General features: G+C 44.0%; 1 protein-coding gene across 4 annotated transcripts in view; it reads left to right on the forward strand.

The window, feature by feature from the left end:
• The first annotated feature begins 1,046 nt into the window (after positions 1 to 1,046).
• Positions 1,047 to 15,479, forward strand: part of FAM53A (family with sequence similarity 53 member A) — a 70,064-nt gene continuing 55,631 nt past the window's right edge. Inside the window, exon 1 of one of the 4 annotated variants that reach the window (XM_036382638.1) lies at positions 1,047 to 1,110. The gene's annotated coding sequence lies outside the window, so the exon portion shown is untranslated. Of the gene's footprint in view, positions 1,111 to 8,401; positions 8,450 to 8,713; positions 8,788 to 15,479 lie in introns of those variants that run through there. The other 3 variants (XM_054514738.1, XM_054514739.1, XM_036382639.2) reach the window with 3 other exon arrangements.

The raw sequence follows: 15,479 nt of genomic DNA on the forward strand, positions 1-15,479 counted from the left end.
GAGCGGCTCTGTGGGGCGGGCGGCAGCTGTGGGGCAGCTTTCTGTCCCCGCTCTGGGGCGGCCTTCAGCCCCCTACTCTCTGTGGGGCGGCGTTCTGTCCCCGCTCTGGGGCGGCCTTCAGCCCCCTACTCTCTGTGGGGCGGCGTTCAGCCCCCGCTCTCTCTGGGGCAGAATTCCCGGCGCTGAGGGCGGGAGCAGGGAGCGGGCAAGCAGAGGGCAGTGTAGGCACACGGACACAGCGCCGGCCCCAGGCACGGCCACAGCGACAGCGGGAGCGGCTCGGGCCGGGGGCTCCCGTCGCACCTCGGCCTGCTTGTGACAGGCAAACACATTATCATGACTTCACTCTTACTTAAAAAAAAAATAAATCTAAATTTGGATAGGATTTAGCAATGAAATGCTTCAGGGGGTGAGCTGTTTTCAATGGGGAATTCTGCGAACAAAAAAGTGATAACAAGGATGGAGCCGAATCCCTGCGAAGGATACGGACAAGGATCGGTGGAAGCAGATGAGCTACAACTTCCCATGCACCAGAGCCCACAGCTGGGCCAGGAGTTAAGTGAGCAAGGGCAGAAAGGGTGCCAAGAGCCACAAGGAGTAGGAAGAGCAATCGGAAGAGGAAGAGAAGGAGGAAGAGGAAAAGGAGGAAGAAGAGAAGGAAGATAAGAAAAAGGAAAAGGAGGAGGAGGGTGCGCATCCCCCTTGCGGCTCTATCCGGGCACGCGATGACGTCATCACCCCCGCGCGCGAAGCGCATCTTCCCCTTGGCGCCCCCCTCGCCCCTCCGCACGCGCGCTGCTCAGCCAATGACAGCGCCGCGCCGCCGCAAGGCCTCCTGGGGGCTGTAGTCCAACGCGCGTCCCCCACCCCACCCGGCACCACAGCTGCGCGTCCGTGCCGCGACCGGGGCAGCGCCCGCCCCCCGCCCCTTTATGGGCGGGGCCCGACAGCGTCGCCGGCCAATGGCAGAGCGGGTCAAGGTTCGGCGGGCGGGCGGCGCGGCCAATGGGCGCGGGCGGGCGGTGGAGGGGGCGTGGCCGGCGGTGTTTTGTTCGGTTGCCATTGAGCAGCCCGGTCCATACGCACGGGGGAGGCGGCGCGGCCGCTCAGGTACCGGCGGCTGCCGTGGTGGGGGGGAGAGCGGGGCGGGGGGGGCAACGAGCGCGGCCGGCAGGTAACAACAGTCGTGCGGGTAACAGGTAACAGCCGTGTAGGCAACAGCCTTGCAGGTAATAACAGCCTTGCAGGCAATAACAGCCCTGCAGGCAGCAGCCGTACAGGCAGAAGCCCCGCTGTCGGCCCGCAGGCAGTGCGAGGCACAGGGGAGGCGGCCCGGCCATCCTCGCAGCCCTTGGCGGAGCTCTGGAGGCCGTACGCACCGCGTAGCTCCGGGCGGGCGGGGCGGCGAGCGCGGCCCGGGGGACCCTCCGGGGCGGGGGTGTCACCCCGAGGCTGCGCTTCCCCGCAGCGTCACCTCCCGCTGCCGCAGGGCTGCGGGCTGCTCATCGCTCCGCTTACCTCGGCACATAGGTAAAGCGCTGTGCAGATCGGATCGTGCGCTTTGCTGTCATTGTCCGTGCTCGGCCCGGGCCGCGCTCCCCCCGCACCCCCGGGGCCGCCGCTCTGCGCCCGCTGGGAGCTGGAGCGGCCGCCCCGCCGGGAGGCAGCGAGCCCGGAGCCCCCGGTGAAGTTACCGGCGTTCCCGGGGGCTGCTGGGCGCCATCCGGGCCGGCTGCGCGGCCCTGCCGGGTCTCCCCGGGCCTGGCCCGGCCCGGCCGTGCGGGGAAAGGAAGGGAAGGTGCCCGGCCGCGGAGGGGCTCGGACATTCCTTTGTGCCGCTGCCCTGGAAACACATGTCTGCAGGCACGTACCCCGGCGATTTTGAGGCGATTCCCCCCCTGTCTAGCTCAAGGATAGAGTTACCTCTGTGGAGATGCCTGTTTTTCCACAATAGCTGCCTTCCATAATGATTCCAGGGTGGAAACAGTGGCTATTTTCTTCCTTCCCTTCTCCTCAGCAATAGGAAAGTTGATTTCTAGTTTATGGCCCCGAAGTTTAGGGACCAGTTGGGCTCAGTGGGCGAGTGAATGGGCTCTTTGTGTTATCCCAGCTTTTCTAAGGGCAGTAACATGGCTTTGTTCTGGTTATTTGGCTTATTAGATGTCTTCTGGCCTGCTGGAAGGCTGGATAGAAATGTGTGGTTGAAATTCTGGGTGCTCTTTCAGGAGGTCGCTTTAGGTCCTATGAGACAGAGCAGGCACCCGCTGTGGAGGCTTCTGGGGATTGGGGTTCAGGGATCTGAACTCCTGGGGGTGGGATGGAAGAGTTCTGGCCTTTTCCCCTTTAGGGAAAGACATCCCCATGCCAGCATTCAGAAGTTTGCAGCAGCACCCCAGCTTTGGGGTTGCAGGGTTGAGAGGGACCGGGTGATTCTGTCCCTGGCTTTCACCAAGTCCTCTGCCTGGGACGGGTTGAGCCAGCTGGTCGAATCCATTTTCTGGTTTGCTATGCCTACCTTAAAATTAGCTCCTGAGAACAGTTATTAGTGTCAATGCTGTTGCATTGCCTCCCTGACTGATAGCAAATATTTTTGTCAGAAAAATTTGCCATTTTTGGCAAGAACCAGTAAGTTTGTATCTCTTGTGGCAAGCTGAAATGTTTCTGGGTGTGTTTTAATTGTGAATGGTCTGCTTGCTTCTAGTGGGGCTTATGAAATGTAGAGCACAATGCTTGCTGAATAACAAAAACTTTCCTGATGAAGCATGTTACTTGATCTGGTTTTATTGGAGGTGCAGTGTGCTTGTTCGAGCCCAAAGAGCTTGTATCCTTACAGTTACTGAGCTTCCAAAAAATGTCTGGAAGAATTGCTCTCAGACAAAAAAACATACATTTTAAGTAGCTCTACACAAGCTGGTGGAACTCTGACTAGAAAATGGGTTCACTACTCACTGACTTTGAATTTCCTTGAAATGCTGTTCATATTAACATGTCTGCTATTTTTAATGAGCCCTATTTTTTTTTGCATCAGTAGCAAGATGCTACTCTTCATCATATGGAAGTAAATGTTGCCTGTTAGACACAAACTCCAGACAGTGATCTGCAAGATCAGCCCCCTCATGACATGATACCTTTTTAGGATGTTCCTGTGGTAATCTGGCAGTCCTCTAGTGGCCTTTACCTGCCAGTGCCTAACCCATGGTTATTGTCTCTCTGACTGGGGAATTAAAGTTGGTTAAATGATTGTAAAGGGTTATTTTAAGGTCAGGATGGTTAAACTTCCCTACTTCCTTTCAAAAAGCTGTTTTTCTGCAGGGTACTATGATTCAGAAGAATGAGGAGGCTGAAAGAAGAAATATTTATTGCAACCATTGTGTTAAGCTTTGGAAGTTTAGTAGAGGTGTAAAAGTATATTTATGAAAATATGGTGGGCAGATAAACTGAAAGCCTGACTGTGCTGAGAAGACTGCAATTTACTGCATGGATTGCTTTATTTAAAACAAAACCTTGAAGGATTTATTCTTTCCTTTAGGAATTCCTTGAGAGTCTGGTAGCCATTACTGTGGCTCCCTTTTTTTAGTTCCTTCTTTTCCCTTCTCTGTGCTTTCTCCCCCTTCCTCTGTTGCCTCCCCCCAATCTACATTCCTTTGTGTTAGCAGTGATGATGGCAGTTCTAGTCACCTCCTGTGGTTTGATAGATTATTCCCTTTAGAATCATGGTGTACTTAAAACTTTCCAAACACAATTCTTTCCTTGCTCCTCCACTTTTTTGATGCTGGCTTTGAGTTTTGTTCTAAAAACTTGTCCTCTGTGGTTCTGCCTTGAGTTGTCTTAAAAACTAGTAAGAAGTCTCCTTTAGCCTTTAGTGGAAAATATTAGTATTTATGTTATGATTTGCATTTCTTTTTGTGTATGTTGATGGTCATAATATAAACAGAAATTTTGTATTTTGGCAACAGAGAGCTTCTCTCTCCCCTGCAAGCTCACAAGCTCTGTGCTTTCTTTTTAGACAAAACTTTGCTTGCTTTAAACTGTAATTTTTATTTTTGTTAAATAAGCTTCTTGGACTTTTTTATTACTACATTCTTGAGATCTGGTAGTTACCAGATGTTGCAGGTACTCTGTTTTTAACTGTGAGAGATTTCTGTCCATTGTGGGATTATCTCCAACTTTTACTTTAGATATTGTAACATAACCTTATGGCGGGGGTGAAGCTACTCACAAAAACCTGTGAAGGGCTTTATGAGCACCCCTGAAGGGGCTTCATCAGCACAAGGAAGCCCTGTTCATGAATAGAATTCATGAAATTCATAGAAATGCAGGTACTTGAAGTCAGTGCAGTGTCTGATACTTTCTTGGTAGGTAAATTTTAATCTCTTGACTCTGCACACCTGTGAGGGAGCCCTTGACATGGACAATCTGCTTTTTGGTTGTCACAAAGTTTGTGTTCTTAAGGAGATCTTAGCACTGAAGAAATGCAATCCAGTGATGAGTCTTTAAAAAAAAAAACAAAAACCACCTTCACTTTGATTTCTCTTAATTATAAACTCTGTTAGGGGAATTGAGACAGTCATTTTTCAGAAAATGGTTTTCTTTAAGGATTTTCTTCTCACTCAAGAGGAGGCCTGTAAAAAAGAAAGGGAGGGGTGTGGCATATTTTTTAACTCCTTTCTAGGCTGCTCTACATTTTTTTGTGACTATCCAGCTGGATATTTTGGTACTGTTAAGTATAGAGAAATCTGAAATCAAGGTAACTGTCAACTCTTAACATAGCCCTTTCTACATTTGGTGCTTTTTGTCTTTTTTGGTTGTTTTGGGGAATAATATCATTAGCAAGCTGGCAAGAAGCTGCTCAGCTAACTGCTAATGCTTTGCAGTGGGTGTAAATAACTTCTGAAGGCCATGTTGCTGCTAATTTTTAGGTTGAGGGGAGGAAGTAGGCAGGGTTGTTACTAAATACATTATCTGGGTTATGGCTCTCAGTTTACTGACAGCACTTTTTTTAAGCAAGCAGTTGAATATTGTGCTTTAAGGTAATAGGAAATGTTTCAGTTAGGATATTTACTGAGTTATAAAAACAAAATTAATATAATTGGCTTTCTGCTGCTTGAACTTGAGTGTATTCTGGTGAAATGCAGCTATGCTTTGGCAGGTTGGGTGTTAACAGTAAGAACAATTGTTCTGATCAGCTGGTGTTCCCATCATTGCTCTGAACCTGATATGACAACACTGGTTTGAGTTCCTGTGAGAATTAAACTGTAGGAGAGCACTGGGGAGAGTTGTCAGTGATGGATCAGCCCAGAGCTGGGGACACCCAGTGCCAGTGATGGCAGCTGCCCTTCAATGTGTGTGTGTCTGTCTGTGCAGACAGAGCCAAGGGTGTGAAATCAAACTGCAGCTTTTTATTTGGCCTGGAGCTTTCACTGCAAGTGTCATTAGCAAAACTGACTCTGTGTACCAAGACCTACACATCATTGTGTTTGAGCTGCAAGAAAGCTGTTCCTGCATTTGCTGAGCTTCAGAATTGGAGCACCCAGCTGGTACAGGAAATAGTTGAAGAAACAACTGCAGCATCACTGTCTGTACCTTCACTTTTGTGCTTTAGCCTGAGATCTGTGATGCTGGAAGACAGGATCTGAATTCCATTTTTTTAAAGGAATACCTGTTTCTCCTTAAGACATGCCTCATCCAGCCACCCTTGTCAGCCAACTTGCTATTTATTTAATTCACTCCAGTTTTCTTGGGTTATAAAAGATCACATTTTTAACTTGCCCTGTTCTGCATTAAAGTGAAGGTATTAAAAATTAAGGAAAATGTGTGCTGTCCTAATAAGACCTCATGTAACAGGGCTGTGGCTTTTCTTCTACTGTCACCTCCCCTTTAGCCATTAACAGGAATAATAGAAACTTCTGTTGGTGTTATATTAACTTTAGGTCCCTAATTTGCATCTCAAATAACATTGTGAACAGCATTAATGCCTTCGAGGGGTTTGGGAGGTTTTTTAATTTGTAGGGTAAATGTATTTTTTAACCTAATTGGGCAGTTCAGATTATTATTGCAGTGTGTTTAATTTTTGCTCTGCACAGCTTGTGTTGATGTCAGTGGCTCTAAATCATTCCTTCAGTGCTGTGCACATGTGTTATGTTTCACCTTCTTAATTGTGGCTTTAGATTTGTCTTGGTTAAGTATTCATCCATCTCATACACTTACTACTAGATACCCTATGATATTTTTGTTCTTTATTCTACTCTCAAAAGTTTGTTTAGAATGAAAATTCTTTTTTTAAAATAAGTTTTTTCCTTTAACTCCCCAATGAAAAATGCACTTCTCTGTCTTCCTTCAAGGTTTCTGTTTATGTGACCTCCTTTGGTTTTAGAGGGATGAAAGTTTATTGTGTTTAAGGAAGGGGGCAAGTGACAAAAGCTGTGTGTCAAACCCTGTGGCATTATCAGCTGCCACTTTCCAAGAGTAGTACACAGAATATGGGAGAGGTGAAGGTTTGGAGCCTCAGGTGTTATGCAGGTTATGAAACAGAATTGTGGGAACAAGGCTGGGACAGGATGATAGATCTGGAACTGGGGTTCTGCCTTCTGCAGCTCAGCATTTCTTAGTCAGTATGTAAAGGGCCATTGAGGTTGCAGGTGGTTTTTGTACCTTGTTATGTTTCCATAACACAGCAAAGTTTTGATCCCTGGATTGTTTGAGGGTGTGATTTATTGATTTTTTTTAAGTGCCGGTCTCCATTTAGATACCTGAGATCTATTTGTATGTTTGTACAATGTTTTTAATGAACTGACAGTTAAATTTACAATCCTGGTTTAAAAAAAAAGCAACCTCTTTGCCTAATTATCCCGGTGTGATAGTAGTGGCAAGTGATTCATTGCTATCAGTTAGAATGGAGGGTACTGGTGTGTGAGCATGCCTCCAGATTAGTGCTTCAGAGTGTCATCTGATGCAGTATTTAGTAGATGAGAGGAGAGAGGGGTAATGAAAACAGCATTCAAGAGCTACTTACATGAATTGACTAAAGTACATCATGTATTTCTTGTGGTGGGAAGGGGGAAAGGAACAAGTACCCAACACGTCATGTTTTCATTTCTTAAAAATGAAACATGAAATGAAACAACAGAGTTGAACCTTGATGAGTTTGAGATGTGTGAGTAGCTTGGAGGCTGAACTGAAGTGCTGCTGCCTGTTGTAAGAGGCTCCCAAAGGTGAGGAGACAACAACAGGGGTGTTGCTGGCACTACTGGAATGTGAGCCAGCACGTTCCAATGCCAGCCTGGTGCCTGGCCTGTTCCCTTCTCAGGATGCACAGTAGTCTGCTTGAGCTTGGCTGCATATGTGCCTGCTGACTTCATCCTTCTCTTCCATTAGCACCCCATCCTGACCAGACTTTTCTGCTTCAATGTTTGGATAAGAAATTGCTGAACTGTGGGAGGGTAAGGTGAACTGCTGCTGCTCTTCTGTTTTCATGCTTCACAAATCAGAAGAATGTCCTTTAATAAAGCAGAGAAGTACCTGGATAAATACTTGTAGCACCAAACTATTACAGTGCATGAAAAAGGATAGTGCTTTGTCTTGTTTTATGCTTTTTAGGTGGCCTGTTTATTCTTGACCTCTTAAGAGTTAATTCCTCTGTGCTTTAGTGACTTCGGATTTTGCAGTTTAAATGTGACCTCTGGCTGTAACTAATGCTCTTTGCTTCAACTCCCCATCTGTAAAATGCTGCATATCTTAATTTTTGTTTTGGAGTATTTGGATGCTGTGTGCAGCATTTTCCATCCTCAGGAAGTCCTAAACCAGCCTGAGGCAGTGCAGTAAAAGGTGCACACACATGTTTGTGTGACAGTGCCTTGACACCACATCAGTGAAATCCATTACATCACCCTGCTGGGTTGTTAGAAGGCAGAGCACGCCTGTCTTTCTGAAGTAATGGGCTTCTGGCTTCTCTTGGTCACAAGAGGGATGCAGCAGGATACTGTAATATTGCTGAAACTTGCATGCTGCCAGAGGAGGGGATTGATTTCTGTGCGGAGAAAGTGTGGGGCAGGTGTGACTTTCTTTGGTAATAATACAATAACCTGATTGTGCAAGTCCTGAAGTTTTAATGTGAAAAATCAGAAAAGTAACTTCATTGAAACTCAAAAAACATTGTAGGAGGATAAGCAAAAACATTACAGGGGCTTGAAACTGAGTTTGTCATTAAAAAGCAAAGTAGGGCTGTGAAAGGTGTAGGCTGGTAGGGAGTCTCCTGCCCCATACTGGTATTGCACATCTAATGTGATTGATAACAGAACCTTGAGCAGCTCTTCTTTCTCTTTAGTCCAGTGGTTTGCTTTCCTCGGTATTAAAACTTGTTCTGAATATGAAACCAGACATCTTCCTTCCTGCAGGTCAAGCTTATTGCCAAATTCCCTGGACATAAGGGACAGCTATTCCTTCCCCTGTAGTAAGTCCTCTTTAAAAATATTTGAACTGTTATTTGCAATGTTCCTGTTTCCTTGTCTTGCCCTCCACCCTCGTGATACGTTTGTTTTAAATAAAACTAGTGTGTTCAGGTCTTCCTGAGACATCATGTGTTTTCAGCTCTGATCATTCCTGTTGTTCTCTCAGGTTAGTCCACATTGGGCTTCAAGTGTGGTGCTCAAAACCCAAGTCTGTACTGCAGTGGACACTTTCTGTGCTGAGTGGAGTGAAAAAGTGGTTCCATGTGCCCTGGAGCTGATATTCCTGTTTATGCATCCCCTACACTGGACTTTTTTACACCAGCTTAACACTCATTTCAAGGTCAGCCTGTTGATCTCACCTAGCTCACAGCCCTCTTCTGAAGAACCTGCCTTCCTGTTTGTTAATTTAATCCTGCCTGAGTGTGCCTTTCAGAACTCACTTGAATCCTTATTATTGCAGAACAGTTATCAAACTTGTCAGAGTTATGCAGGATTTTAAGGCTGTCTTGCAGTCCTTCCTGCTGTTCTCCTACATAGAACAAGGCTCCTGTGCCAGCAGCAGATCACAGGAAGCACAGAAATGGAACTGAGCTGGGTTCCTGCTCTGGGTTCTCCCACACACCACTGGCAGCTGCTCTCTGGCTGTGATTGTCCCCCAAGGATGCCTTTGCTTACCTCCCAGCAGCACAAGGCTGTAAAATGTAGGTGTGTGAGCTCACAGGTTCCTCCCTGCCCCTAACCCCTGTTGCACTGATGTCCCAGTGAGCCAGGTGGGTGCTGCACACCTGCAGTGCTCACAAAAGGTTCCCACTCTTCCCAGAGGTTCTGCTTAAATGTGGGAGAATTAAAGACTTATTGCATGAATTTTGACCTTTTTCTTAATTCAGGTATAGAATGAAGACAGGCCTAACCTCAAACTGTTGTCCAAACCCTTGTTTGTTTGTTTTAAGAAAGCCCCAACCATGTCCTGTTTCTGTCTGTATTTAAATATATCACATAAAAGCATGAATCTAGTACCTTGCAAATAATCCCAGGTGTTAGAGTAACTGAAGTCATCAGTAGTTAGAGTTCTTTGAAGCTGTCCGTTCTTGAGATGAAATTGCTCTTTCATTGCAAGTTGTGTGTCAAAGGATAAGCTCCACTATTTGGAAGAGCTTTTCTTTAAAGTAAAGTATTTTTCTTGGATTTGTATTTGTAAGTATTTCTTGACGTCTCTATAGGTGCAATTTTCTCTGTTTGAAATCTTAGTTCTCATATTATCTCCCCTGTCAAACTTGATGCACATAATAAATCTTGTGCTGCATAGAAATGGATTTTTCTGAGCCCTGTCTCTGTTGGGGTTGTTTGACACAGGTCTATAAGTGCTATTTGTTGGTTTTTCTCCAGCACTTCCTTCTCTAAACTTTCTTTACATCTCTGCCATTCAAGAATTCCCTTAGACTTGCTCTTATCATTGCCTTATTTATAGTCCTTGCATGTGTAGCAGTTTATTCTCTCTCATCACACGTGTATTTGAGTGTAGTTAGAAGTTTTATTGTGCCTGGCTATAGGCTGGAATAATGAGTCTTCCACTCATTCTTTCCACTGGATGCTCTAAGGAGATGGACAGATACACTTTGAAACCATGCTGCAGTGTTAAATTGAGCAGAGGTTTAGGAAGTCTGATAGTCCTTTGCTAAAGATACTGAGTGTTTGTTAGATGGGATTACCTCAGCGACCACTCTGAGCCCACAAAATCTTACCAGAGCAGCAAGGCAGCATCAGCTGGTGTTGGGAAGTTAAAGGCAATGTGGATGGTGAAATTTGTGCAGAGTGTACTTTAGGTTAATAGTTGTTTGTAAGTGTTAGACCTTAAACAGGATTATGGGGAGGCTGTGTTCAGAAAAGTTCTTTCAAGGTGTGTTCATGGCTGTGGCAGGTTTTTCTGTATAAAGCATGATACTCCAATTTTACTAACATAGTTGGCTGCAAAATTCCATGTGTTCTTGAGATTAAACTTTATAGTCCTGTTAAATAGACAGTTTTAAACTTTGGAACTAGTTTGGGGGGAACCTTCCCTTTGTTCTTTTCTCACTGGAGCACAAGCTGATCAAATAATACCAAACCTATTTCTGAGTTCTGAACTGGCTGTTGAACTGAGCCAAACTGCCATGAAGTAAATGCCTGTTGCACCTGCAGAAAAGGCTGCAGCTGTCAGAACTTGTTATCACTTCAGTTCTTCTTGAGTCCAGGTGCTCAGCCAGTGACTTCCCCAACACAGTTGTTTGTTTCAGATCTTCAGCAGAAAAGATGTCACCGCTTTTTGCAGATTATAGTGATTTAACCTTTGCATGTGTGAAGATACCAGGAAGCCAGGTGTAATTTCAGAGGTTTAGTTTAAAGGAAGCTTAGATGGGTGCACTTTTTGTCAGCATTGAAAGATCATTTGAAAGACCACATCTCTGGTACTGTTGACTCCATCAGATAAATCTTTACTGTTTTGTGCTTCAGCTTGGTTACCAAAGTTGATCTTGTCAGAATGCTGTAAAGGTACCTGCCCAAGTGGGAGGTTCCATTTCTCCTCCAACACTCTTGGTCCTGTCCTCCTTTGCACAGTTGCTGTCTGTGAATGTTATGTGCTGGACTTGCCAGGTGACTTAACTTGTGCCCTTCAAAGCTGCTACATTTCTGTCCCACTCAGGGAGGATTAAAAGTGAAGGCCTTCCTCAACACTCATTTTTGTACTGGCATTTTTGTGCTCAAATAAAGTAGTTATTTTGGTTTATACTGACTGAAGTATGGCCTATAGTATTTGTGTACTAATTGGCACCTCGTGCCTGTTTGCTTCCTGTATCGGGGCATGGTTTTACATTAAGGCTTTGTAGCCCATCCTCTATGAGTGAACTTTGTAATTTGGAGTTTTGGTGACTTCTGTGGATCCCCTTTGACAAGTAAATCTTTCTATAGAATTTGCTGCTAGAAGTAATGAGCTGTTCATTGAACATCAGGTAGTGTTGGGGTAGTACACAGAAAATACTGAGCTGTTCCATCAAGCACAAAGGTGTTCTTACAGTATTTAAAGAAAAAACAATCATATAATGGAGCTAAAATAGTTCACTTTTTTTTCCTTCTCTGACATGGTGTAACTTTGTCTCATGAAATTTCACTAGCTGATGTAATTGTTACAAGTGCTTTTTCTAGGTACCTACTGCAGTGTGTAGCCCTTGGTTTGTGTCCTGCCCTCTACCTCAGCATTTCCTGGATCCAGCTGTTCACTGTGCTGCTCAAGGCTGACTGCATCGAGACAAAGTAGTTACCTGGCTTTTCAAACAGTCTAGTGAACTAGTCAGAACTGCACAGCTCAACTGAACTAATTTTTATTGAAGTACCTTTAATAGGTCTGGCAAGAGGGATGTCCCTGGTGACACTTGAAGTAATGTCTGAATTGAATGCTGAGAGCACACACAGTATTGATGTGTACTGCCTTTGTCTTTGTATTTGATTCCATTATTTTAATGGGCTTTAATTTGTGGTCTTCTCATACTTGGGTCATTTGTGGAGTGAGAGGTCACATGTAGAGCAGATTATATGTAGTGCAGATCCCTTCAGAGACTTCACCATTCAAAAGCTTGTGGTATGTGCAAAACACAAGTTGGAAACCAACTACTAAGTTGATAGGAACCATAGTTTAGCAAAGCAACAAGAAATTCTTTAAACTACCACTCAGTTTTGCTATTTGTAGTGTGATACCGAGACCTCTTATTTAAAAGAAAATTTTGCTATTTGAAAGCTGTGTGGTACTTGAGTTCTATTTTCTGGGTTCTAATGGATCTGGTGACTAGATGGGTATTGTAGAACTTGGGATCTTTGTGTGCCACCTCTTGAGGAGGTATCTCCTGCCACATGAGGTAGGGTTTCTTCAGTGACAAATTGCAGATGGTGAGCCGTGATAGAGAACAAGTTTGGGCCATGAGATGGAACTTGGTTGTCAGCTGCACACCATATTTCATATCTGTTCAATGCATTTCCATGCTCTTTCCACACAGATAATGTAGCAGTAAGCTTTAGCTATTTTTATGGAAGCCTCCATAGACTTTACTGTTGTGTAAACTCTTCCTGTAATTTGCTTTCTTTAGGGTTTTATATGAAAATATGTAAACAGTGAACTGCTAAAATAAGGGTACACACATCCATATGCTCATTCAGTATAGTTGCACAGTGATCTTCTGGAGAGTTCCAATTTTGAGACAAAGACACTTTTCTTAAGCTGCTAAATTGGACATAATACTTGGTCATGAGAAGGAACTATTACTCATAGTATGAAAAATAAGTACAGTGAGGCTTGGAGAAATGTGCTTCACGTTGCTGTAAGCATTGGGATGTATGGATATTTACAGAATACTGCTCAGAACTTGAGTTATAAATTTAGTGCTATCTGCAGTTCACCAGCTGTACTATTTACTGAAGAATATTTGGACTACCATAGGTTCCTCATTTTTAATTTCCATAGTTGTATGCAAGCTAATGGAGGGAGACTTCCCTGTGTGCAGATTATATAGCTCATTAGATCCCTGAAATGCCATGAAGTAGCATCTTAACATAAGTGTTTTTCACCTGGCCTGAGGCCTCCAGCAAGAACATTTCACACTTGGGATCATAAAAACAAACCTACTAGTTGGGCTTTTTATTTTAAACAAGCCAACCAGATGTCTGAAACTCCTCAGAATGAACCTGAAGGCAAACAGGAGGAGGTTTATTAGCTGTGTGTGTTTTGGGAGCAGGATGTATGGAAGAGATTTGTGTAATCCCTCAGCTCCAAGCCCACAGGCTTTGGTAATAGAACAGCACTTCAGTGCTGGTGTTATTCCGTTCTGTCACAGGGAAGCAGGATGTATGTGGGGTAATCATTGTCACTGCCATACAAGTGAAGGGTCATTCCTTTGTTTTTTTCAGTCCTGGGTATTTATGAACTATGCATATGTGTCTGTTTTACTTCCCCGTTTTAAGGGCAAACACTAAGCAAAAGTAGGTGATACTACTCATTATTATTTTTTTATCCTCTCTGGCTTTTCTAAATGGTGAAGTGAAGCAACTATCTTGGCAGTAGGGCCAGTTGATCTATTTTTTTCATTCTTGAAGCCCTAGAAAAAAAATCTTATGAGTCTTGTACAGTCTGGATCACTTGCTTTAGTGAAAGTCTGGTAGATTTCTCCAAACACTAATATTATCAGTATAAATTACTATTTGAGTCTATGAAGTAAATACTTCCATTGGTTTTAAATAGCACATTTATAAAAGCAGGATGTGGAGGTGAAAGTAATTTGTGTAGGACTTGAGCTTTAAGCTTTTACTAATATTCACTGAAGGTTACAGTAAAAAAGGTGGAGATTGCCCACTAGGTTCTGTTCTGAATTGCTTAAACAGGCAATAGCTCTTGGTTTGAGTAGTGCAGTGTTGAAACAATGACTGTTAGTTCATTTAGTTCATAATTACAGCAAAAGCCAAGGGCTTGCTGTTCATGTGTTCAAGCCTCAGTAGATCAGATTCTGTTCCTCAATGTTTCATTGTAGCCTTGGGCTTTCTGCAGTAGGGCTGAGGAGAGAGTGTCCAAATCTCACATTGCAGGGAGGTGACTGGTCATGGGCCAGCACTGATGGCTCATTCAAATGGAGCTCCAAACAGAGTAGATGTAAATATTCTTCAGCAAAATTAATGAAATCCTTGCCTTGTCATTGTGGTGGATTATTTTAGGCAAGAGTGTAAGTAACATAAGCATCTTGGAACAGCATCTTTCTACAGCATCAGACACAAGGCACAGCTCATCTGTTGTCCTGTCTGACAAAGATACTTTAAAAGATGCAGGATGACTTGACTGTGATATGAGTATTTGGCCTTCATCAGGGCTGAAAGACAGGTTTAAACCTGAGAGACTGACTTCTTACTGATATGAGTTGGCAATAAGAAATGCTCTAACCTCTGGCTGAGTTGAGTTCAGCCCTAGTTTTCTATAGTGATATATTCCCTGCTTTAATTAGGTATGACCTGGAAAAAGTCTCTTGAGCTTAGTTCACCACTTCTGTTGCTTTGAGAAGTGTACTTTATAAACTGTGACAAAAGTTGAACATTGCCTATTTCCACCCTTCTTTTTTCTTTCTGGAAGGTGACTCTCATCTTGCTTTAAAGCCAAACCCAAACTACTGACAGTAACTTGAGAAGTAAAAGGGGTGTATTTATTACAGACAACAGTTCATCATGTAAAATATTTTGGTTCTAATTCAAAACGTATTAAATTATTTTAGGGCTTTGTTTTGTATGTGTTCCTCAGCCAAGCTGGGTGAAATGTACAGCTAAGGATGGGAAACCATACCATCAAAGGTAATACCAAAGTAAGGTGATACCTTTAACTTCTTTCCAGCATATCACCTGTCTTTTTGAAGTAAAGTGGGATCCAGAGGCTGTGGTTGATGGTTGAGGCTTCCCTTCCTTTTCATTAGGAGCTCTTGGATCTGAAGTGTGGGAGGTGGAGTAGAAGTGAGTGTGTAGGACGCCGCTTTATTTTAGTAACAGTTTATATTTTGTCTCAGCTGCCTTAGTGATCAACTGGTCTTAGTGATGATGCTGTAGGGTCAAACAGTAAAATTCTGGGCTCAATAGTGATTTTTCTGCATTTGAGGTAAGTGGACCTAATATTTAGTCTTGTCTGTCTCTGGGGGCATTAAGAACCCAAACACTAATTTTAACCTCAGAGTGGTGATCTGTAGTCCTGCCTTGCACATTAATGGTGTATATTCTTCAGCAGACAGTTCTGAGCTCTTGATATTCCTTGTGCTTTAGAGCCTGTGGAATATCTGAAATTTGTCTCCAGTGGCCATAACTTGATGTAAAGGATGTCTTCTAGCCTATTTTTCTTGTCCCTTCTTGGTGTTCTGTTCTGGAGCTGTGTCAACCTGAATCCAAGCTTTGAACACTTCATAATACTGAAGTTTCCTTCTAATAAAAACTGGTTTATGAAAGCACTGCATGGAGAAAGAGAAGAGGTTCTGTAACTCGTGG

This window comes from Molothrus ater, chromosome 4 (assembly GCF_012460135.2).
Source record: "Molothrus ater isolate BHLD 08-10-18 breed brown headed cowbird chromosome 4, BPBGC_Mater_1.1, whole genome shotgun sequence".
Taxonomy (NCBI): Eukaryota; Metazoa; Chordata; class Aves; order Passeriformes; family Icteridae; genus Molothrus; species Molothrus ater.